Source organism: Giraffa tippelskirchi, chromosome 1, assembly GCF_054371585.1.
Source record: "Giraffa tippelskirchi isolate mGirTip1 chromosome 1, T2T-mGirTip1v1.2.pri, whole genome shotgun sequence".
NCBI lineage: Eukaryota > Metazoa > Chordata > Mammalia > Artiodactyla > Giraffidae > Giraffa > Giraffa tippelskirchi.
In genome coordinates this window covers 203,230,773-203,255,557 of record NC_137275.1, presented here as the reverse complement: position 1 = coordinate 203,255,557, position 24,785 = coordinate 203,230,773, and positions in this window count along the sequence as shown.

Sequence of the window (24,785 nt, the reverse complement as noted above, 5' to 3'; positions counted from 1 at the left end):
GATTCATGGGGTTGCAAAGAGTCGGACACGACTGAGCGACTAAACTGAACTGATATCCTTCTACTTTTCTATATATTCGTTATATTAATTTTTGAAAGTTTGATATTGAAACTTCAACTAAAATTCTGAATTTATCCACTAAAAATGATTATAATATATATATAATGAAATTATATGTTACTTTGTTCTGTATTTTCCAAGTCTTCTGTAAATGTATTATATTTTCAGGACCTTTTAATATAAGGTCAAAAATAAAAAAAGAGAGAAAAAATAAACAAAAACATCAATGTTTGGACTACATGCCAAATCAACTAAAACAAATCTCTAGGGACTGGAACCCAGGCATCAAATGTTAGTTCTTCAGGTGATTCCAGTCTCACAAGAGATGGAGAACCATTACGTAGAATATAGCTATTGGATTGAAAACACTTAAAACTTCCAAATATTGCTTGAGTGGCAATGAGAAGACTCATTTATATCCAGAAGTAGGACAAATAAATTTCTGGAACTAAAATATTTAAATTACGTTTTTAAAAAATCATATGTTTAAATCTTTTTAGTCTATCTAACAATCCCACCAATGAGATGTTTCACCATTTCTTGTAAGGTTTATACACTCGTCTATTAAAAAGCTACATTTATAACCTTGTGGCTAATAGCCAGGTTCCTCCTGAGTTCAGTTCAGTCACTCAGTCATGTCCGACTCTTTGCGATCCCATGAATTGCACCTCGCCAGGCCTCTCTGTCCATCACCAACTCCCGGAGTCTACCCAAACCCATGTCCATCGAGTCGGTGATGCCATCCAACCATCTCATCCTCTGTCGTCCCCTTCTCCTCCTGCCCTCAATCCTACCCAGCATTAGGGTCTTTTCCAATGAGTCAACTCTTCGCATGAGGTGGCCAAAGTATTGGTGTTTCAGCTTCAATATCAGTCTTCCAATGAACACCCAGGATTGATCTCTTTTAGGATGGATTGATTGGATCTCCTTGCAGTCCAAGGGACTCTCAAGAGTCTTCTCCAACACCACAGTTCAAAAGCATCAATTCTGCAGCGCTCAGCTTTCTTCACCGTCCAACTCTCACATCCATACATGACCACTGGAAAAACCATAGCCTTGACTAGACGGACTTTTGTAGGCAAAGTAATGTCTCTGCTTTTAAATATGCTATCTAGGTTGGCCATAACCTTCCTTCCAAGGAGTAAGCGTCTTTTAATTTCATGGCTGCAATCACCATCAGCAGCGATTTTGGAGCCCCAAAAAATAAAGTCTGGCACAGTTTCCACTGTTTCCCCATCTATTTGCCATGAACTGATGGGAACAGATGCCATGATATTAGTTTTCTGAATGTTGAGCTTTAAGCCAACTTTTTCACTCTCCTCTTTCACTTTCATCAACAGGCTCTTTAGTTCTTCTTCACTTTCTGCCATAAGAGTGGTGTCATCTGCATATCTGAGGTTATTGGTATTTCTCCCGGCAATCTTGATTCCAGCTTGTGTTTCTTCCAGCCCAGCGTTTCTCACGATGTACTCTGCATATAAGTTAAATAAGCAGGGTGACAATATACAGCCTTGACATACTCCTTTTCCTATTTGGAACCAGTCTGTTGTTCCATGTCCAGTTCTAACTGTTGCTTCCTGACCTGCAAACAGGTTTCTCAACAGACAGGTCAGATGGTCTGGTATTCCCATCTCTTTCAGAATTTTCCAAAGTTTATTGTGATCCACACAGTCAAAGGCTTTGGCATAGTCAATAAAGCATAAATAGATGTTTTTCTGGAACTCTCTTGCTTTTTCAATGATCCAGTAGATATTGGCAATTTGATCTCTGGAAATAAAGTAAATTTTTCCAAGTCAATAATCATGCTTCAGCTGAAAAATTACTAAAATCATGAATAACTCTAAGCATTTGTAGAATCTCTTTAAGTGAAGTTTTAAAAGAGATTCAGAGAAAAACACAAATATCCACAATTTGCTAACTTGTTCATGTTAAAGTGTTAACTGTCAAAATTAAAAACATAATTGAAATAATTAATGCAAGAACTAGTAAGATTATAAAGCAGATTCGAGTAGTATTTGAAAAGAAGTCTTATCATAGGCAATTTAATAAAGAAATGTTAGTCTATGGTGGTAAGTCATATATAAAACTGTCAAACATCCTTCTGGTTCTATAAAACTGTCTAATATACTGCTGGTTCATAAGCCACATTCTTGAGTGTTATCTTCTCTGCCAGACTATCTACAAGTTAGCTGTGACTTCATCAAGTACTAGTTACTTTAAGTGGAAACAATATACAAAGTTAAAATAAAGATGCAGGCTGTCTTGGCACTAATGGTACTATAAAACCCATGATACACATTATAGATGGATGACCACATTCCTTGACTTGACCTTAAACTTCTCCACTTGGCTCAAGGCAGCTTCCACTTACCAATTGTTCAACTTGGTACAAACCTCCTTTCCAGGTGAGTTTTAAAGTATGCTTTAGGTCTTGTGGGAGTTCACATTCTCTGGTGCTATGTGGAGCTAAAGATTATCCACTCAGCTTTCATCCTGTTGCCAACTCCATTTGGGAAAGCTGTGTCTATAAATGCCGAACTCAGGAAGTCAGACTCAGGCTTCTCTCTTCCCTCCTTTGTGAGCTAATGTGTGCTCAGTCATGTCTGACTCTTTGAGACCCCATGGACTGTATGTACCCTGCCAGGCTCCTCTGTCAGTGGAATTTTCTGGGCAAGAATACTGGAGTGGGTTGCCATTTCCTACTCCAGGGGATCTTCCCAACCCAGAAATTGAACCTGTGTCACTCACGTTTCTTGCATTGGCAGGCAGATTATTTACCACTGAGTCACCTGGGAAGCCTGTTTCTGAGAGCTGCCTCCTGTTTTATGTGGCTCAAATGACCAAAGAAGTCAAAGAGAACGTGCAAGTGACTAAGAGGATTGGCTTGTAGCAAATCTTCAAATCTACACTATCACATTTTTCTGTGCCATCCCTGGGTCATGAAGATTCCCTGGAGAAGGAAATGGCAACCCACTCCAGTATTCTTGCCTGGGAAATTCCATGGGCAGAGGAGCCTGGAGGGCTACAGTCTAGGGGGTCACAAAGAGGCGCACATGACATACCAACTAACAGGGGGCAGTCTTCCTAATGGATAAGCTGAGTCCCAATTAAGTTTGTTAGTAACATTTTAGAGTAATTGACTAATATGCTACTTTATTAAGTAACAGTTTGCATATATATTCCTTATGAATTAAACATAATGTCATTTCTTTTCCACTAATACTTTGCCTTCCTCCAGCCCTGGTATTCCCTCCCTTTCCTTATTCCAGTAATTTCTCCCACTTCTTTCCTCTTCAGGTCAACTTTCCAGATCAGCCCCTACCTGCAACCTACTCCACTTCCCAGGGCCCCCTTCTGGCCGTCCCCTTCCTTGCCCATTCTCCTATACCTTCCCTAGCTTTGCCTGCAGGCAGAAGATCCACTTAGATCTCTCATCCAGACTGGATTTCCTCAGATATCTGATTGCTTAAGTCACTAAAGAGCACCTCAGAATCATTGCTACTATAGAAAACTGTAAGTTTACACATTTCTCTATTAACAAAAAAGCAATATACTCTTATTACATATTTTATGGTTCAGTTTTGGCTAACAGCAAGAAATTATCACAGATATGTAAAAAACTATTGTAAAGTCCATTAACCTAAAATCTCTGCACTCTGTGTTAGTTGTTCAGTTGTGTCCAACTCTGCAACCCCATGGACTGTAACCTGCCAGGCTCCTCCATCCACAGGATTTTCCAGGCCAGAATACTGGCGTGGGTAGCATTCCCTTCTCCAGAGGACCTTCCCAACCCAGTGATCAAATTCAAGTCTCTCTCACTGTGGGCAGATTTTTTACTATCTGAGCCACCAGAGCTTTTAACCTAAAATAGGCTACAGTAAAGATAATCATCAGAGAAAGCAATGGCAACCCACTCCAGTACTCTTGCCTGGAAAATCCCATGGATGGAAGAGCCTGGTAGGCTGCAGTTCATGGGGTCGCTAAGAGTCAGACACGACTGAGCGAATTCACTTTCACTTTTCACTTTCATGCATTGAAGAAGGAAATGGCAGCCTACTCCAGTGTTCTTGCCTGGAGAATCCCAGGGATGGCGGAGCCTGGTGGGCTGCCATCTATGGGGTTGCACAGAGTCGGACACGACTGATGTGACTTAGCAGCAGCAGTGGCAAAGATAATCATATTGTCAGTGATTAAGAATTGGCCTAAGATTTCTAGGAAAGATACCAGCATAAATGCCCATTTGCAAATCTTTTTAAACGAGTTTTGAGGAAGACAACTTGCTTTAGTTTAACTAGGAAATGACTATAATCTCATATTGACAACTTTCAAAGTACATTGCACCTGCTATAATAAACAGTTTGGAACAAATTGGAGGAAACTGTTTGGAGCTCATTAAATCCTCATGATGCCAAGCATGATTTGGCATCACAGGAATAAGCTTACTGAATCTCTGAAGGCACCTCCATCTGCCTTCAGTGGGAGCACAGATGCCATATGTCAGCAGGGAGCAGGCCCTGACAGAGGATACCCCTTAGCTCAGGCTGACAATGAGGGTGCTCAGGGAGAGACCACACAAGGAGTATTTAAGTCCGCTATGTCTCCCTAAATTAACAAAAAATATAAGATTGATTCCAAGCCAAAAATCCAGAGGCTGACCAAAGGCAGCCATGTGTAAGAAAATACTCACTGACCCAGTAAGTAAAACTTTTGTGAACTGTAAGCAATTGCTCTAAACCAAATTTACCAATTCAACCTGCTCAAATGGAAATGGGGAACAAAAGGCAACCCACATCCAAATGCAAATAAATTTATAAACAGTTGCTCAGACACACTGGTGTTCATAGAAAAAATGCAAACTAAAAAAGAAGAAAGCATTCTTTGCTCATCCTTATGGGAAAAAAATAAAATCATTAACAAGCTCTGATAACAGCAAGGATCAGACACTGGTACTCTCTTCAAAAACTATTGGTCACTCTATGCATGGTGGAAACCTCATGGGAAAGCAGTCTTACTCTATGCATCAAATTTTAAAATGGGCTTGCCTGTTAATTGAGCAGTTCAATTTCCAGAGTCAGCCTGAAAATAATTGCATATACATGTTTAGAGCTGTATACCTGGATATTTTTTGCATCTATCAAAAAGCAAGGTCTTATAAAGTAGGCACTACATCTTATCTTCTGCCGTCTGCCAGATAGGCTCCAAAATCACTGCAGATGGTGACTGCAGATATGAAATTAAAAGACACTTGCTCCTTGGAAAAAAAGCTATGACCAACCTAGGCAGCATATTAAAAATCAGAGACATTACTTTGCAAACAAAGGTCCATCTAGTCAAAGCTATGGTTTTTCCAATAGTCATGTATGGATGTGAGAGTTGGACTGTAAAGAAAGCTGAACACTGAAGAATTGATGCTTTTGAAATGTGATGTTGCAGAAGACTCTTGAAAGTCCCTTGGACTGCAAGGAGTTCCAACCAGTCCATCCTAAAGGGAATCAGTCCTTGAATATTCATTGGAAGGACTGATGCTGAAGCTGAAACTGCAATACTTTCGCCACCTGATGTGAAGAACTGACTCATTTGAAAAGACCTTGGCATAGTAAAAAAAAAAGAAAGAAAAGACCTTGATGCTGGGAAAGATTGAAGGCAGGAGGAGAAGGGGATGACAGAGGATGAGATGGCTGGATGGCATCACTGATTCAATGGACATGACTTTGAGCAAGCTCCAGGAGTTGGTGAAGGACGGGGAAGTCTAGCGTGCTGCAGTCCGTGGGGTCGCAGAGTCGGACATGACTGAGCAACTGAACTGAACTGACTTCTTATCTTAGGTGATTGTTTGAAAGAAAGAGATAGATCACTTTGTTTTGAACTGAATATCTTGCTAAGACATACTGTAAAGTAAAATTAGTAAGTTGCAGAACAATTTATCTGTTAGAGTAAAACACACTTATGGATGTATGTGTGCACATGTATAAAAATGGAAGGGAAACATGCAAGGCAAACTCATGACTATGAAAGCCTCCAGGGAGTAAGAGTGAGAGTTGAAGGGGGAATTTCTACTTTTCTCTTGTTTTTTTTTTCTTTTTTCTATTTTATAACATTTGAATGCTTTCACAAATTATATATATGTGAGTGTGTGTGTGTGTGTGTGTGTGTGTGTGTGTAAGAAGAAACAAAGTGGAAAAAAGTGTCAGGATTTCTTTTCCTGCAAACTTGATAACACAATTAAATGAAAATGAGTGTTAATCAGAATAAAACACAGATAACATAAATATGCAAATAAGTTCAATAAGAATTTTAAAGTTACTAAAGTTCAGAAGCTATTAAACTAATTCAAACAGAATGCTTTGTAGAAAGTTGTAAGAGTAAACATGTTTCTTGCACCTATAATGTATAAGGACTATTTATGAGTTTTATAAATATGAATTTATAGAAACCATATGAGTAGGTGTCATTGTCTCCATTTTACAGATGAGAAAAATGAGACCCAAAGAGTTTACATAATTTCTGTGATGATTCAGATTTTTAAGTCACAGAGATTGGACTTGAACCTTATAACTATGCCTTCAGAGTCTATGATCTTAAGTTCTGCTGTGCAGCACTTCCCACAGTTAATAAAATAGAAATAGAAGAACACAACTGTAACATGATTTTAAAATGATATCAGAACAAACTAACAGCCAGTACTATACTTAATTATAAAACATCAAATGTTTTTCCACTGTCAGCAGTTACAACAAAAATTCCCCAACCATATGTCAATTAAATCTAGCAAGATAATAAAATAAGATGGAATAATATTAGAAAGAAGATAGTAAAGTGGTCATTATTTGCAAATGACAGAATGAAATAACTGCAAGAATGCTCAAGACAAATAACTGAGACCATTATAAACCAGCAGTTGGTTTATAACATGACAAAATTGATACATAAAATTCAGTTTTATTTGTATCACCAGCACAGTTAGAAGATAAAATAATATTCATTTAAAAAAAGAACAAAACTAAAGAAAATATCTAGAAATAAATTTAACTATGTGCCAAAACTATCAGCCATGTGAGTACATGAATAAATGGTGATATAAATGCATAAACTACATGAAAAATTAATAAACATTAGTTTTCTTTTGATCGGAAGATTGACTATTCCAATGATGTCAATATTCCCTAAATTAGTCTAAATCTCCAATCTAACCCCAAGGTCCCAAATAGATATTTTTGTCTCTTGGATAATATACATTCTAAAGTTCACCCAAAGAAGCCTTAGAGTGGATGCAGAGGGCAAGATGACGCTGGGAGAAAAAGAAAATCTTAAAAATGGAGAGTAATGAGGGAAGATTTTTTTTCCCCTGCCAGTTAATAAAATATAATGTGAACCTAGTGTGGTATTAGTGTAAGAATTTTCTGTCAAAATAATGAAACAGAATTAAAAACCAAAGAGAATAACAGAAGAAAAAGACAGACACAGACCCAGTTAAACATGATGATGAAAGTAATTCAAACACATTGGAAAAGATAACTCCATAAGTGAGTTTTAGACAACTGTCTAGCTATTACCCTGGATTCTTAAATTTATTCTAACATCAACATAAATTTCAGATAAATCAGTATGTAAATGTTAAAAGAAAACCAAACATACAATAAGGAAACATGCATGCATGATTTTATCATTTAAATGGAAATGATTTTAAGTAGCATACAATAAAACTGATTAATTTTACACATAAAGATTTTCTCAGCTAACAAATATATTAATAGGAAACATCATATATGGTTAAAAAAATTATAAATGGGAAAAACAAAATATGCCATACATAAGAATTGAATGATTAATTTCTTTCACACAAAAATAGCTCTTCAAAATAAACAAATGGAGTTTCTGTTTCTGGCCCTAATGGAAACAGGAAGACTGGATTCCTCATGAATCAAACAGCAAAAGAAATCTAAACAGAATATCTGAAATGATGATTCTCAGATATTGAAAAATTGCATAGGCAGTGTTGCTTAAGAGAAGCGAAACAAATGAGGTGAGGACCGCAAGTGTCCCATAACCCTGCCAAGGGTGTTTATAGGATGCAAAGCAAAGAGGGAGGTGAAACACAGACCAGGGGTTCACTAAGCTGAGAAGACAAAGTTCAAAGTTCAGGCAGGCCAGGTGGCTAGAATTGCAGATCAAAATACTGGAGAGTAAAGAGCTTCAGAGATAGCTCCCAATATCTGCATGTCTTTGAACACTGACCTGCGCATGAAAGTCAGGGAATTACCACATGTGGGGAAAAAACACCACAGAGAAACAGACAAAACTATCTCCAGTGCTCACAGGAGGTTGGGAAGGGTTCCAGTTCCCATAGCTCGTGTGGTAAGGTCCCTAATAAGCTGGGCAGAAATAGAGGAAAACAAAAGAAATAGAGGAAAGCAATAGAATGGGAAAGACTAGAGATGTCTTCAAGGAAATCAGAGATATCAAAGGAACATTTCATGTAAAGATGGACACCATAAAGGATAGAAATGGTATGGACCAAATAAAAGCAGAAGATATTAAGAAGAGTTGTCAAGAATACACAGAAGAACTGTATAAAAAAGGTCTTATTGACCTGGATATCCATAATGGTGTGATCACTCACCTAGCGCCAGATATCCTGGAGTATGAAGTCAAGTGGGTCTTAGGAAGAATTACTACTAACAAAGCTAGTGGAGGTGATGGAATTCCAGTTGAGCTAGTTCAAATCCTGAAAGATGATGCTGTGAAAGTGCTGCACTCAATCTGCCAGCAAATTTGGAAAACTCAGCAGTGGTCACAAGACTGGAAAAGGTCAGTTTTCATTCCAATCCCCAAAAAAGGCGATGCAAAAGAATGTTCAAAATATCACACAGTTGCACGCATTTTACAAAATAGCAAGGTAATACTCACAATCTTTCAAGCTAGGCTTCAACAATACATGAACCGGGAGTTTCTAGAGGTACAAGCTGGATTTAGAAAAGACAGAAGAATCAGAGATCAAACTGCCAACATCTGCTGCATCATAGAAAAAGCAAAGGAAATTAAAAAAAAAAAAATCTACTTCTGCTAAATCCTTTCACTGTGTGAATCACAACAAACTGGAAAGTTCTTCAAGATATGGGATTACCAGATCATTTTACCTATCTCCTGAGAAAACTGTATGTATGTCAAGGAGCTACAGTTAGAACTAAGCATAGAACAATGGACTGGTCGTGACTGTATATTATCACCCTGCTTATTTAACTTATATTAGAGTACATCATGTGAAACGCTGGGTGAAGCTCAAGCTGGAATCAAGATTGCTGGGGAAAATATCAATAACCTCAGATATGCAGATGACACCACTCTAATGGCAGAAAGTGAGGAGGAACTAAAGAGCCTCTAAGGTGAAAGAGGAGAGTGAAAAAGTTGGCTTAAAACTCAACATTCAAAATCTAAGATCATGGCATTTGGTCCCATCACTTCCTGGCAAATAGATGGGGAAACAGTGACAGATTTTATTTTCTTGGGCTCCAAAATCACTGTGGATGGTGACTGCAGCCATAAAATTAAAATATGCTTGCCCTTTGGAAGAAAAGCTATGACAAACCTAGACAGTGTATTAAAAAGCAGAGACATCACTTTGCTGACAAAGGTCCATCTATTCAAAGCTATGGTCTCTGTAGTCACCTAGGGATGTGAGAGTTGGACCATAAAGAAGGATGAGTGCTGAAGAATTGATGCTTTCAAGCTGTGGTACTGGAGAAGATTCTTAAGAGTCCCTTGGACAGCAAGGAGATCAAACCAGTCAATCCTAAAGGAAACCAACCCTTAATAGCCATTAGAAGGACTGTTGCTGAAGCTGAAGCTCCAGTACTTTGGCTATCTGATGCGAAGAGCCTACTCATTGGAAAAGACCCTTATGCTGGGAAAGATTGAAGGCAGGAGGAGAATGAGGAAAACTTCTGGAGATGCAAAAATACAATATCTGAAAGGAAAAAATCTACTAAATGAAATAGGGCATTGTAGACAAAAAGAGTAGTGAACTTGAAGACACAGGAATTAAAATTATCCAAAATGAGGCACAAAGATGAAATTAAAAGACCGGAAAGAGATAAGAGAGCTGTGGGACAAGAACAGGAAACAAAGCCTGTGAGTGCACAATTGTACCAGAAAGAGGAGAAAGTGAATATTTAATGAAATTAAGGCCAATTATTTATCCAATTTTGAGTAAAACTATAAACTCAGAGTTTCAAGTTGATCAAAAACACCCAAACAGAAGAAGCAAGAAGAAAGTTACATCAGGGCACTTCTTAATAAAATTGCTGAAAATAAGTAGAAAAGGGAAAGCATTACAAGTAACCAGAGAAAAAGGACATATTATGTACAGAGAGGAAAATAATCACAGATTAAAAAATTAAAATGTCTCATAAGAAAAAAACTATAAGCCACAGAGTGGCAGCATTTATACCCAGTTCTGATCACAAACCTCAGGCCCTTACTCAGTGTACTATTTATTAGTTATACAGTGCTGATACCTCACTGGCTATGTTATAGCTTCTTAAACAGTGGACTTTTGTCACTGCTAATGTTAAACAGATTATATGATATACAGAGATCAGCTGCTATATTTCTATGAATGTATCTTTTATTTTAGGAAATACCTGCTCTCTGAACAATTTAATTTTTTCCGCAAAATGGTACTTGTTACTGATTCATGTAGCACATTCATTCATTTTAATTGTTGTTGCTGTGGTTATCTGCTTCTTTAGAGATGTTTCAACTCATCTTAGTTTGGGCCAGGGTACTATTCTTAGTAAATTTTTTTTTTTTTGAGTTTTTTAACAGCATAGTAAATTGTTAAGTAGCTGAAAAGTCTTTCTTTTTTAATCATTGAAAACAAAACAGAATGCTTCTTGGCCCAGTATCATTCAATTAATTCAAGTGGGATAGATTTGGGAACCCCTCCCACTGTTTTTTTAGCACCCAGCTTTATGCTGTAAGAAAGGAAATGATTAAGTTTGCTTTTATGTTCTCTCTTGTATACAAGAAGAAAACTCTAAGAGGCATTTTGGTTCCTAAAGTTTTTGGCACCAGGAACCAGTTTCATGGAAGACGTTTTTTCCATGACCCTGGAGGGGATGTTTTCAAACTGATTCAAGCACATTTCAATTATTGTGCACTTTATTTTTTTTTCTTTTTAATTAATTTATTTTTTATTGAAGGATAATTGTTTTACAGAATTTTGTTGTTTTCTGTCAAACCTCAACACGAATCAGCCATAGGTATAGATACATTCACTCCCTTTTGAACCTCCCTCCCCTTCCTACCCCTCTAGGTTGATACAGAGCCCCTGTTTGAGTTTCCTGAGCCATACAGCAAATTACAATTGGCTATCTATTTCACATATGGCAATGTAAGTTTCCATGTTACTCTTTCCATATACCTAACCCTCTCTTCCCCTCTCCCCAAGTCCATAAGTCAATTCTCTGTCTGTTTCTCCGTTGTTGCACTGTAAATGAATTCTTCAATAACATTTTTCTAGATTCCGTATATGTGCGTTAGAATATGATATTTAAAGTTCCCTTTCTGATTCACTTCACTCTGTATAATAGGTTCTAGGTTCATCCATCTCATTAGAACTGACTCAAACGTATTCTTTTTTTATGGCTGAGTAATATTCCATGTGTATTTGTACCACTACTTCTTTATCCATTCATCTGTCGATGAACATCTAGGTTGCTTCCATCTTCTAGCTATTGTAAATAGTGCTGCAGTGAACAATGGTATACATGTATTTTTTTCAGTTTTGGTTTCCTCAGGGTGTATTTCTAGGAATGGGGTTGCTGGGTCATATGGTGGTTTTATTCCTTTTTTAAGGAATCTCCATACCATCTTCCATAGTGGCTGTATCAATTTACATTCCCTCTAACAGTGCAAGAACGTTCCTTTTTCTCTACACCCTCTCTAGCATTTATTGTTTGTAGGCTTTTTGATGATGGCTATTCTGACCGGTGTGAGGTTATATCTCATTGTGGTTTTGATTTGCATTTCTCTAATAATAAGCGATGTTGAGTATCTTTTAAGTGTTCATTAGCCATCTGTGTGTCTTCTTTGGAGAAATGTCTGATTAGGTCTTTTTCCCACTTTTTGACTGGGTTGTTTGTTTTTCTGGCATTGAGTTGCATGAGCTGCTTGTATATTTTGGAAATTAATCCTTTGTCATTTACTTCATCTGCTATTATTTTATCCCCTTATGAGGGTTTTCTTTTCACCTTGCTTATAGTTTCCTTTGTTGTGGAAAAGCTTTTAAGTTTAATCAGGTCCCGCTTGTTTACTTTTGTTTTTATTTCCATCAGGTGGTGGGTCATAGAGGATCTTGCTTTGATTTATGACATCGTGTATTTTGCCTATGTTTTCCTCTAAGAGTTTTATAGTTTCTGGTCTTACATTTAGGTCTTTAATCCATTTTGAGTTTATCTTTGTGTATGGTGTTAGGAAGTGCTGTGATTTCATTATTTTACCAGTTTTCCCAGCACCATTTATTGAAGAGGCTGTCTTTGCCACATTGTATATTCTTGCCCCCTTTGTCAAAAATTAGTTACCCATAGGTCCATGGGTTTATTTCTGGGCTTTCTATCTTGTTCCATTGGTCTATATTTCTGTTTTTGTGCCGGTACCATACTGTCTTGATGACTGCAGCTTTGCACTATAATCTGAAGTCAGAAGGGTTGATTCCTCCAGCTCCATTCTTCTTTCCCAAGACTGCTTTGGCTATTCAGTGTCTTTGGTGTTTCCATATGAATTGTGAAATTTTTTGTTCTAGGTTTTGAGTTGTTATGTTTTCATTGTCATATGTTTCTAGAAATTTTTTGATTTCCCTTTTGATTTCTCCAGGAACTTGTTTGTTACTTAGAAACCTGTTGTTTAATCTCCATGTGTTTGTGTTTCTTAGTTTTTTTTTTTTTTCCTGTAATTGATATCTAGTCTCACAGCATTGTGGTTGGAGAAGATGTTTGATATGATTTAAATCTTCTTAAAATTACTGAGGTTTGATTTGTGACCCAAGATGTGGTCTATGCTGGAGAATGTTCCATGTGCACTTGAGAAGAAGGTGTATTCTTCTGAATTTGGATGGAATGTCCTGAAGATATCAATGAGATCCGTCTCATATAATGTATCATTTAAGAATTGTGTTTCCTTAATTTTCTGTTTTGATGATCTTCCTTTTGGTGTGAGTGAGGTGTTAAAGTCTCCTACTATTATTGCATTACTATCAATTTCTTCTTTTATGTCTGTTAGTTTTGTCTTATGTATTGAGGTGCTCCTACGTTGGGTGCATAGATATTTACAATTGTTATGTCTTCCTCTTGGATTGATCCCTTGATCATTATGTAGTGTCCTTCCTTATCTCTTGTAATCCTCTTGATTTTAAGGTCTATTTTGTCTGATATGAGCATTACTACTCTTGCTTTCTTTTCCTTCCCATTTGCCTGGACTATATTTTTCCATCCTCTCACTTTCAGTCTATATGAGTCTTGAGGTCTGAAGTGGATTTCTTGTAAACAGCATATATATGGGTCTTGTTTTGTATCCATTCAGCCAGTCTGTGTCTTTTGGTTGGAGCATTTAATCCATTTACATTTAAAGTAGTTATTGACACGTATGTTCCTCTTGCCATTTTCTTAATTGTTTGGGGTTGATTTTGTAGATCTTTTTTCTTCTCTTGTATTTCTTGACTAAATAAGTCCCTTTAACATTTGCGGTAAAGCTGGTTTGATGGTACTGAATTCTCTTGACTTTTGCTTGTCTGAAAAGCTTTTTATTTCTCCATAAATTTTGATTGAGATCCTTGCCAGTAGAGGGTAACAGACTGGAAGGCTAGGGGTCTCCAAACAGAAGAAATAGGCTGCAATTGTCAGACATTTTTGAGCTCTCCCTTAAGCAGCAGGAAGAAACAAGCTACAAATGTCAGATTTTTTTTTTATCTCTATACAAAATTAAAAGGAGGTTTCTCTTAAAATTCTGTGTAGCTGTTACAACACCTAGTTCCACCTGAACTTAACTTTTCTCAAACCTTGAACTAACAAATGAGTTTTTCTTATGGAAATGTTTTTCTTAAGCTATGTTAATGAAACTGTATTTGCTTTGGAATTTTCCTTTCTTCAAAATGGTTCCACCTAAGACTAACTTTTTCTTTTCTCAAACTTAGGGCTGATAATAGCTCAACAAACCAGTATTCATATCAATTGTTTTAAGGCTGCGGGATGACACACCTCTTGCCATCCTATCTCAAAAATGCATACTGTGGGAGAGGGGCCTGGTGAAAATCCCTCAGCCTTGAGGTGTCTCTCTTATCTGATTCATAGCTCTCTAGCAGAAATAAAACATCTGGCTAAAGATTAGCAGGGAAGCACTCTTTCTGCTCCCTTCTGATGTTTATGTCAGAAACTTTGTCTATCTCTTTTATACTTTAATAAAATTTTATTACACAAAAGCTCTCAGCAATCAAACCTCATCATTGGTCCCAGGTTGAATTCCTCTCCTCCAGAGGCCGAGAATCCTGGCCTCTATCACGGCTCAGTAACAACCTTTCATCCAGTACAGTAATCTTGGTTTTCTATTTTTCCCTTTCAGTACTTTAAATATATATGCTGCCAGTCCCTTCTGGCCTGCAGAGTTTCTGCTGAAAGATCAGCTGTTAAGCCTGTGATGTTTCCCTTGTACGTTACTTGTTGCTTCTGCCTTGCTGCTTTTAATATTCTTTCTTTGTATTTAGTCTTTGTTAATTTCATTAGTATGTAGCTTGCTTCTCTTTGGGTTTATCCTGTATGGGACTCTTTGTGCCTCTTAGACTTGATTAACTATTTCCTCTTCCATGTTGGGGAAATTATCAACTATAATCTCTTCAACAATTTTCTCATACCCTTTCTTTTTCTCTTCTTCTTCTGGGACCCCTATTATTTGAATGTTCGTGCATTTGATATTGTCCCAGAGGTCTCTGAGACTATCCTCAGTTCTTTTCATTCTTTTTACTTTATTCTGCTCTTCAGAAGTTATTTCCCCATTTTATCTTCCAGCTCACTGATTCCTTCTACTTCAGATATTATCCTCTTAATTCCTTCTAGAGTATTTTTAATTTCAATAACTGTGTTGTTTGTCTCTGAGTGTTTATTCTTTAATTCTTCTAGGTCTTTGTTGATTGATTCTTGCATTTTCTCCATCTTGTTTTCAAGGTTTTTGATCATCTTTGCTATCATTATTCTGATTCTTTTTCAGGTAATTTGCCTATTTCCTCTTCATTTATTTGAATTTCTGTGTTTCTAGTTTGTTCCTTCATTTGTGTAGTATTTCTCTGCATTTTCATTCCTTTTTTTAACTTACTGTGTTTGAGGTCTCCTTTTCCCAGACTTTCTTTCTTCCTTTCTTCCTTTTGGTTTCTGCCCTCCTAAGGTTGGTCCAGTGGTTTGTGCAAGCTTGTATAGGGTGAGATTTGTGCTGAAACTTTGCTGATTTGTTTGTTTTCCTCTGATGGGCAAGGCTGAGCGAGGTGGTAATCCTGTCTGCTGATGATTGGGCTTGTATTTTTGTTTTGTTTGTTGTTTAGATGAGGCATCCTGCACAGGGTGCTACTAGTGGTTTGATGATGTCCAATCTTGTATTCATGTGGTTTCCTTTGTGTGAGTTCTCACTATTTGATATTCCCTAGGGTTAGTTCTCTGGTAGTCTAGGGTCTTGGAGTCAGTGCTCCCACTCCAAAGGCTCAGGGCTTGATCTCTGGTCAGGAGCGAAGTTCCACAAGTGGTTTGTTATGGCATTAAGTGAGATTAAAACAAATATCCAAAAACAAGAAACCAAAGGTGAACCACAGACAAATGGCAGTTACAAAATCAGGCAAATAATAATTAAAATAATGTAATATATACATATATAGATACACCCATGAGTAAAGTCACAATAGTGCAACAAAAATAAAGTACAATAGATTGACCTGGTGAACAAAGGAAATCAAAAATTAATTTCACCAGTTAAGAATAAACTAACTAAAGCACAAACTGGAAAACAAAACTAAAACAAGGTGCCAAGTGGGGAAGTAAACAATGAAAGCAAAACTAACAAATATGTTGAGAGGAAAGGAAAGAAAAAGAAAAAAAGAAAGAATAGCTATGCAAAGTTAAATACAGGTAGATTAAGAAGATTTATATACATTAAAGATTATTTGCAAGGGGAAAAGAACAGTAGGAAAGGCAAACAAAGGAATAAGTGTAGAAAAAATAATAATAAGTTTAAAAATATAAAAATTCAAATTGAAATAGAGAAAAGAAGAAAAAAAAGAAAAGGAAAACTCCCCAGAACTGCAATCGCCCAACGTAGAGGCAGAGGTTTATAACAACAATAAAAAATGTGACTGAGAAAAAGAAGGAAAAAAAATGTTTGAAGGCTTAATTAGATTTCATAGTGCCAATAAAATCAACAACTACAACAGAGCAGGGGAAAAAAGGAAAAGAAAAGAAAAAAGAAAAATCCAAAAGAATCTACAGAACAAGTCAAAACATAAGGCTAATAAGTGCTTTTCTTGAGTCTGTGCTGTCAGAGTCCTTTGCCTCGCTGGGAGTCACATTCCACCTCAACTCCCTAGGATGACCTCCAACACTGTGCTGATCTCTGGACCTGCTGTGGGGGCAGCTCAGATTCTAATCTGGTCCTACTCCTATGTGTTCTTGCCTCCAGTGTTCATGGCTATCAGAACTAATGTGTTTTCTTTTGTGAAATCTCTCAATGACCTTTTATATATTCCATAGACACAGAGTCTGCCTAGTTGAACATGTGGATTTAATCTGCAGCTTGTATAACTGGTAGGAAGGTTTTTGGTCTTCTTCCTTAGCCACACTGCCCCTGGGTTTCAACTGTGGTTTTATTTCCACTCCTGCATGTGGGTTGTCCACTGGGGTTTGCTCCTGAGGCTGCCCTGGAGGACCTGAGTTTGCCCCTGTGAGGGCCAGGTGTGGAGGTGGTGCAGCTGCTTGGGTCGCAGGGATTCTGGCAGTACCAGATACTCAGGGGATTTGGTAGCTAGGGCAGCAGGAAATGCAGTGCTCTAGAAGGATATGGCAACCAGTATTGGACAATAAACTCCAGTATTCTTGCCTGGAGAACCCTCTCCCTGACAGAGAAGCCTGGCAGGCCACAGTCTACAGGGTTGCAAAGAGTCAGACACGACCAAAGTGACCCTGTGCACATAGAAGCAAGATTTTTTTTTTTGCCTGTGGCGGCTCTGCCCCAGTGAGAGTTGAGCATGAAGGGGGTGCAGCTGCTTGGCTTGCGAGGATCCTGGCGGCACCAAGTGCTCAGGGACATGGACTGCCTCTGACGCAGAAGTTATGGCCCTATCAGAGTCTTTTTTTCGAGCCTCTTGTAGTTGGCAATTAGAAGTCCTCTTTGGCCAGTCTTTCTCTATAGCTCTGAACGTTCAGGCACTTAGAGGGCTTCCTTGCCTGGGGTCCTCCTCTGTTGTTCCACACACCAGGCACATAGAAGGGCACGTAAAGGGGCACTCAGGTTGGGGTCCTACTCTGTGGTTCAGTTTGTCTGGTGTTTGATGGGACAACCTCTCTATTGTTCAGCTGCCAATACTGGTGTGTAGGGGGGTGGGGGTGGGGATAGGCTATGGTGATGGTTCCAGCCCCTACACATGACTCAGCAGTATCACCCTGCTTCCATGGCTTCCCAGCTTTCCTCCACAGGCATTTCCCACCACAGTCTCCTCCGTCACATCCCCTCAATACCTCTCTCCACAGTCAACAGCAGCTCTTGCCCTGGGATTGCTCCGCAATCACTAACTCCAGCTCCCAGCTGCTGCGCCTTCCAGGGGACCTGCATCCCTGTCCAGGGTATGTATGGCTGCGGCAAGGACTGTCTGATTCTCATTCCATTTGGGCCGCCACAGATTAGCTGTTTCACTCTCAGCCTTAAATGTTTTTCCTCTGACTCAGACAATTGCCCCAATGTGGTGATCTGACCCCTGCTTCAGTTCCCCCACCTGCCAAGGGCAGGTCCAGTCCTACTAACACTCTTGTTTTTACCTCTAGTTCCTACATCCTACCGAGCTTTGTGTGAATAGAATATATTCTTTTCCTCTGGTTAGGTACTCCTCAGCTGGTGTTTTGCATGCACTTTGTGTCTGAAGTTGTATTCCTGTTGTATCTGTGGAGAGAGATGTACTCCACATCCACCTACTCCTCCACCATCTTGTTCTCTCCATTGTGCACTTTATTACCATTATCATTATTTCAGCTCCACCTCAGATCATCCTGGAGACTGAGTACCCTTGGCCTAACCAATATCTTTTTTGCTAATCATTCTTCACTCTTCTTCAAAATCAGATCACTCAAAAAAAAAAAAAAAATCAGATCACTCAAATTCTGTTTTTTAATGGAAATTTTATGCCAGCTTTTGTGAAGCAAAAGCTTCAAATAGATTTCCCACTAGTACAAGTAAAATGTGTTAACTATGAGACTTCCATCTAGTTAGAATTTAGAGGAATGTGATACAGGAAGAAAATTATGGTGTTTTCTCAAAATATTACAGGATAATATGCAATAATTTTTAACTTGTATAAATGGGAAATCAGAGGAATAAGTGAGTCCTAACAAATAACCTATGTTTAAAGTAATCTATATTTAAAGATATTTCAGGGAACTGGAACTTACTTAAGGTTGTATGGACAGATGGGTCATTAAATTAAGTCTTTAGCATTTGTTTAAATATGGTTACTGAATGCGTCACTAAAAAAAAAAAAAAGTAGAAAACTACTTACACAGAAAGCATTTTCCAGTTTGTAAAGTGTATATGCTGTGTGTGTTTGTGTGTGTGTGTGGGTAAGTTAATTATCTTGACTATTTTTTTATAGAAAATATTTAAGTTAATCATCATCTGAATGCCATATTGATCTTATCCCACTGAAAATTTGAACAAGAACCCAAGAGACTTTGAAAAATGATTTATTAAAATCATTTTAATAAATGATTTTATTTAAGTGGTGTGATATCACCTAGTCATGCTAGGAATGTGAACAAAATAAAGCAAAGAGGGAAAATAATGTTTGAAATCATGATGCCTTACTTTCGTATGTCTTATATAATTTCAAGTTACAAGAGGAAGTGAGGATAATGAAATAGTGTACCTTTACTTAGACAATTAGCTGTTTCATAAAACATTGATTTTCATCAAAATTTTGTTCTTTTAAAAGTTATATTTAATTTTAATCATTTTGCAGAAGTCAAATAGGGCTACAATAGAGTTGCTTGCAGTAGAGCAACTCTGTTACTGAGAAAAACTAGAGAATTTGCATGAAAATATACAAAACTTCTGTTGGGAGGCATCCAGGACCTAAGGAGTCAGATCCAGAGAGAAGGGCATCTCGCCCAGGGTGAGCCAACTGCATGCAAATTGCTTTTCTCTTTCAAGCATTTTCCAAGTCTTCACATTAAGTCAGAAGCCGAAAAGCCTAACAGAGAGAGACTATCAGGAGTTAGAGCAGCTGATAGAGATATGCAGTCAGATGAGGGCAAAGGGCGACAAAAGTTGAGAGTCAGTTAGCCAAAGCCACCTGGAAATAACGGCCATGGTCCCAAAGATAGTCAGCACAGACATTTCCCCAAGGAAGGTGCTGGCTGGGTTGCACAGAGCAAGAGGAAAAGAAGACAAACAGAAAGAATCTAAAAAGCCAGGATAGGGGAAGTAAATGTAGAGGAGAAGAAGATTAGATATGGGTTTATGGGAAACACACTATGCTCTTGGTTTTTTTCTGTGAATCATAAATATTTTTTCTCAGTTTATGTTTTTGGCTTTATATTTTACATATGAATTTTTCTAGAATAAATTTTTGAGTACTACATTAAAAAGTTTATTTTCTTTTACATTATAGTTTCTAGGTTTAATTTATACAATGTGTCCTGCTGCTGCTGCTGAGTCACGTCAGTTGTGTACGACTCTGTGCGACCCCATAGACGGCAGCCCACCAGGCTCCACCGTCCCTGGGATTCTCGAGGCAAGAATACTGGAGTGGGTTGCCATTTCCTTCTCCAATGCATGAAAGTGAAAAGTGAAAGTTAAGTCGCTCAGTCGTGTCCGACTCTTAGCGACCCCATGGACTGCAGCCTAGCAGGCTCCTCTGTCCATGGGATTTTCCAGGCAAGAGTACTGGAGTGGGGTGCCATTGCCTTCTCCGACAATGTGTCCAATCACAGATAAAAAAAAGTCTCCACAGTTCTTCATATTAGTTATAATGAATGAAATCAGTCTTTGTGCTTTTCTCCAAAGTAGTTAAGCAATTATGTCAGCACCACTTGTCAAATAATTCATTTCCCTACCCATCCATGATTTGAAATGATACTTCATCATATACTAAATTTCTGTATACATTTTTGTATTGAATATTTTTGAATTTTAATTAGATTAATCTTTCAGATAATTTAAGTGTCTATACCATGTGTTTCTTTTAATAGTTTTTTAAATTTTTAAATAGATTAAAATTTGCAAACATTTACAGAGATAATAAAGAGTTCCCTCTACCATTCATTAGACTTCTCCCAATGATATGTTTATAACCATAGCACATTGTTAAAATAAGTAAGTTGATATTGGTGGAATACTATTAACTTCACTGCAGAGATTATTCACATTTTGCCATTTGCTGGGAAGGAGAGTGTGTAGTTCTATGAAATTTTATATGACATGCATAGATCACCAAAATTGGGATACTGTTCTATTCTATCAACAGAAGAAAGTAATCTTCATGTTACAACTTAACAGTCACACCTACTCCCAATCCTAACACTGGGCGACCACTGATCTGTTCTCAGTCACTGGAGGTCGGGGGCGGCAGCTGAGAGGAGCTACCCCGCACTCAAGTTCGGGGGCGGCGGCCGAGAGGAGTTACCCCACGTCCAAGGAATGGTGGCTGCCCGGGCACAGAAGGGCCGAGAGGAGCTACTCCACATTCAAGGTCAGGAGGGGCGGCCGTGAGGAGATACCCCACGTCCAAGGTAGGAGAAACCCAAGTAAGACAGTAGGTGTTGCGAGAGGGCATCAGAGGGAAGACACACTGAAACTATAATCACAGAAAACTAGCTAATCTGATGACACGGACCACAGCCTTGTCTAACTCAGTGAAACTAAGCCATGCTGTGTGGGGCCACCCAAGACGGATGGGTCATGGTGGAGAGGTCTGACAGAATGTGGTCCACTGGAGAAGGACATAGCAAACCACTTCAGTATTTTTGCCTTGAGAACCCCATGAACAGTATGAAAAGGCAAAAAGATAGGACACTGAAAGAGGAACCCCCTAGGTACGTAGGTGCTCAATATGCTACTGGAGATCAGTGGAGAAATAACTCCAGAAAGAATGATGGGATGGAGCCAAAGCAAAAACAATACCCAGCTGTGGATGTGACTGGTGATAGAAGCAAAGTCTGATGCTGTAAAGCACAATATTGCATAGGAACCTGGAATGTAAAGTCCATGAATCAAGGCAAATTGAAAGTGGTCAAACAGGAGATGGTAAGAGTGAACATCGACATTCTAGGAATCAGCGAACTAAGATGGACTGAAATGAGTGAATTTAACTCAGATGACCATTATATCTACTACTGTGGGCAGAAATCCCTTAGAAGAAATGGAGTAGCCATCATGGTCAACAAAAGAGTCTGAAATGCAGTACTTGGATGCAATCTCAAAAACGACAGAATGATCTCTGTTCGTTTCCAAGGCAAATCATTCAATATCACGGTAATCCAAGTCTATGCCCTGACCAGTAACACTGAAAAAGCTGAACTTGAACAGTTCTATGAAGACCTACGAGACCTTTTAGAACTAACACCCAAAAAAGATGTCCTTTTCATTATAGGGGACTGGAATGTAAAAGTAGGAAGGCAGGAAACACTTGGCGTAACAGGCAAATTTTGCCTGGGAGTACAGAATGAAGCAAGGCAAAGGCTAATAGAGTTTTGCCAAGAGAATGCACTGGTCATAGCAAACACCCTCTTCCAACAACACAGGAGAAGACTCTACACATGGACATGGACATCACCAGATGGTCAACACTGAAATCAGATTGATTACATTCTTTGCAGCCAAAGATAGAGGAGCTCTATACAGTCAGCAAAAACAAGACTGGGAGTGGACTGCAGCTCAGATCATGAAGTCTTTATTGCCAAATTCAGACTTAAATTGAAGAAAGTAGGGAAAACCACTAGACCATTCAGGCATGACCTAAATCAAATCCCTTATGATTATACAGTGGAAGTGAGAAATAGATTTCAGGGACTAGATCTGATAGACAGAGTGCCTGATGAACTATGGACAGAGGTTCGTGACGTTGTACAGGAGACAGGGATCAAGACCATCCCCATGGTTAAGAAATGCAAAAAAGCAAAATGTCTGTCTGAGGAGGACTTACAAATAGCTGTGAAAAGAAGAGAAGCAAAAAGCAAAGGAGAAAAGGAAAGATATTCCCATCTGAATGCAGAGTTCCAAAGAATAGCAAGGAGAGATAAGAAAGCCTTCCTCAGTGATCAATGCAAAGAAATAGAGGAAAACAACAGAATAGGAAAGACTAGAGATCTCTTCAAGAAAATCAGAGATACCAAGGGAATATTTCATGCAAAGATGGGCTCAATAAGGGACAGAAATGGTATGGACCTAACAGAAGCAGAAGATATTAAGAAGAGATGGCAAGAATACACAGAAGAACTGTACCAAAAAGATCTTCACAACCCAGATAATCATGATGGTATGATCACTCACCTAGAGCCAGACATCCTGGAATGTGAAGTCAAGTGGGCCTTAGAAAGCATCACTATGAACAAAGCAAGTGGAGGTGATGGAATTCCAGTTGAGCTATTTTAAGTCCTGAAAGATGATGCTGTGAAAGTGCTGCACTCAATATGCCAGCAAATCTGGAGAACTCAGCAGTGGCCACAGGACTGGAAAAGGTCAGTTTTCATTCTAATTCCAAAGAAAAGCAATGCCAAAAAATGCTCAAACTACCACACAATTGCACTCATCTCACACGCAAGTAATGTTCAAAATTCTCCAAGACAGGCTTCAACAATACGTGAACCGGGAACTTCCAGATGTTCAAGATGGATTTAGAAAAGGCAGAGGAACCAGAGATCAAATTGCCAACATCCACTGGATCATCAAAAAAGTAAGAGAGTTCCAGAAAAACATCTATTTCTGCTTTATTGACTATGCCAAAGCCTTTGACTGTGTGGATCACAATAAACTGTGGAAAATTCTGAAAGAGAGGGGAATACCAGACCATCTGACCTGTCTCTTGAGAAACCTGTATTCAGGTCAGGAAGCAACAGTTAGAACTGGACATGGAACAACAGACTGGTTCCAAATAGGGAAAGGAGTACGTCAAGGCTGTATATTGTCACTCGGCTTATTCAACTTAAATGCAGAGTACATCATGAGAAACGCTGGGCTGGAAGAAATACAAGTTGGAATCAAGATTGCCAGGAGTAATATCAATAACCTCAGATGTGCAGATGACACCACCCTTATGGCAGAAACTGAAGAAGAACTAAAGAGCCTCTTGACGAAAGTGAAAGAAGAGAGTGAAAAAGTTGGCTTAAAGCTCAATATTCATAAAACTAAGATCATGGCATCTGGTCCCATCACTTCATGGCAAACAGATGGGGAAACAGTGGAAACAGTGTCAGACTTTATTTTGGGGAGCTCCAAAATCACTGCAGATGGTGACTGCAGCCATGAAATTAAAAGACGCTTGCTCCTTGGAAGGAAATTTATGACCAACCTAGATAGCATATTTGAAAGCATTTACATTACTTTGCCAACAAAGTTCCGTCTAGTCAAGGCTATGGTTTTTCCAGTAGTAATGTATGGATGCGAGAACTGGACTGTGAAAAAAAGCTGAGCGCCGCAGAATTGATGCTTTTGAACTGTGGTGTTGGAGAAGACTCTTGAGAGTCCCTTGGACTGCAAGGAGATCCAACCAGTCCATCCTAAAGGAGTTCAGACCTGGATGTTCACTGGAAGGACTGATGTTGAAGCTGAAACTCCAATACTTTGGCCACCTCATGCGAAGAGTTGACTCATTGGAAAGACCCTAATGCTGGGAAGGATTTGGGGCCGGAGGAGAAGGGGACGACAGAGGATGAGATGACTGGATGGCATCATCGACTCGATGGACATGAGTTTGGGTAAACTCCGGGAGTTGGTGATGGACAGGGAGGACTGGCGTGCTGCGAATCATGGGGTGGCAAAGAGTCCAACCTGACCGAGCGATTGCACTGAACTGAACTGAAAGGTAAGTTTGTGTCATGAGATAATTTCTGAAAACTGTTTCTGTCCATTGAAGATTTTTGAAACGAATATGGAAGCAGAAAAAATTTCATTTTTCCCCTGGCGATCTAAGCCTATTGACAGGAGAAGCACCAAGCTTGTTATTTTGCTTCCTGTGCACTAATGTCTGCCTTAGTGCGGTCCTTCTGTTCTGCCTAAAATGAAGCATTCTGATACACATATAAAGTCCTTTGGGATTTAGGAAAAACTCTCAGTGGGCAAGAACATTAAAAGATCAAGGCTTCTGTCAAGTAACTGAAAGAAAGTAAAATTTTTTTTACATATTAATTTTGCCTTGGGACACTTTGGGTGGCATAATTCTTCCTTTAGAGGGAGTATATTCCATCCTTAGCATGTTTCCCTGCTTCCAGGATGGT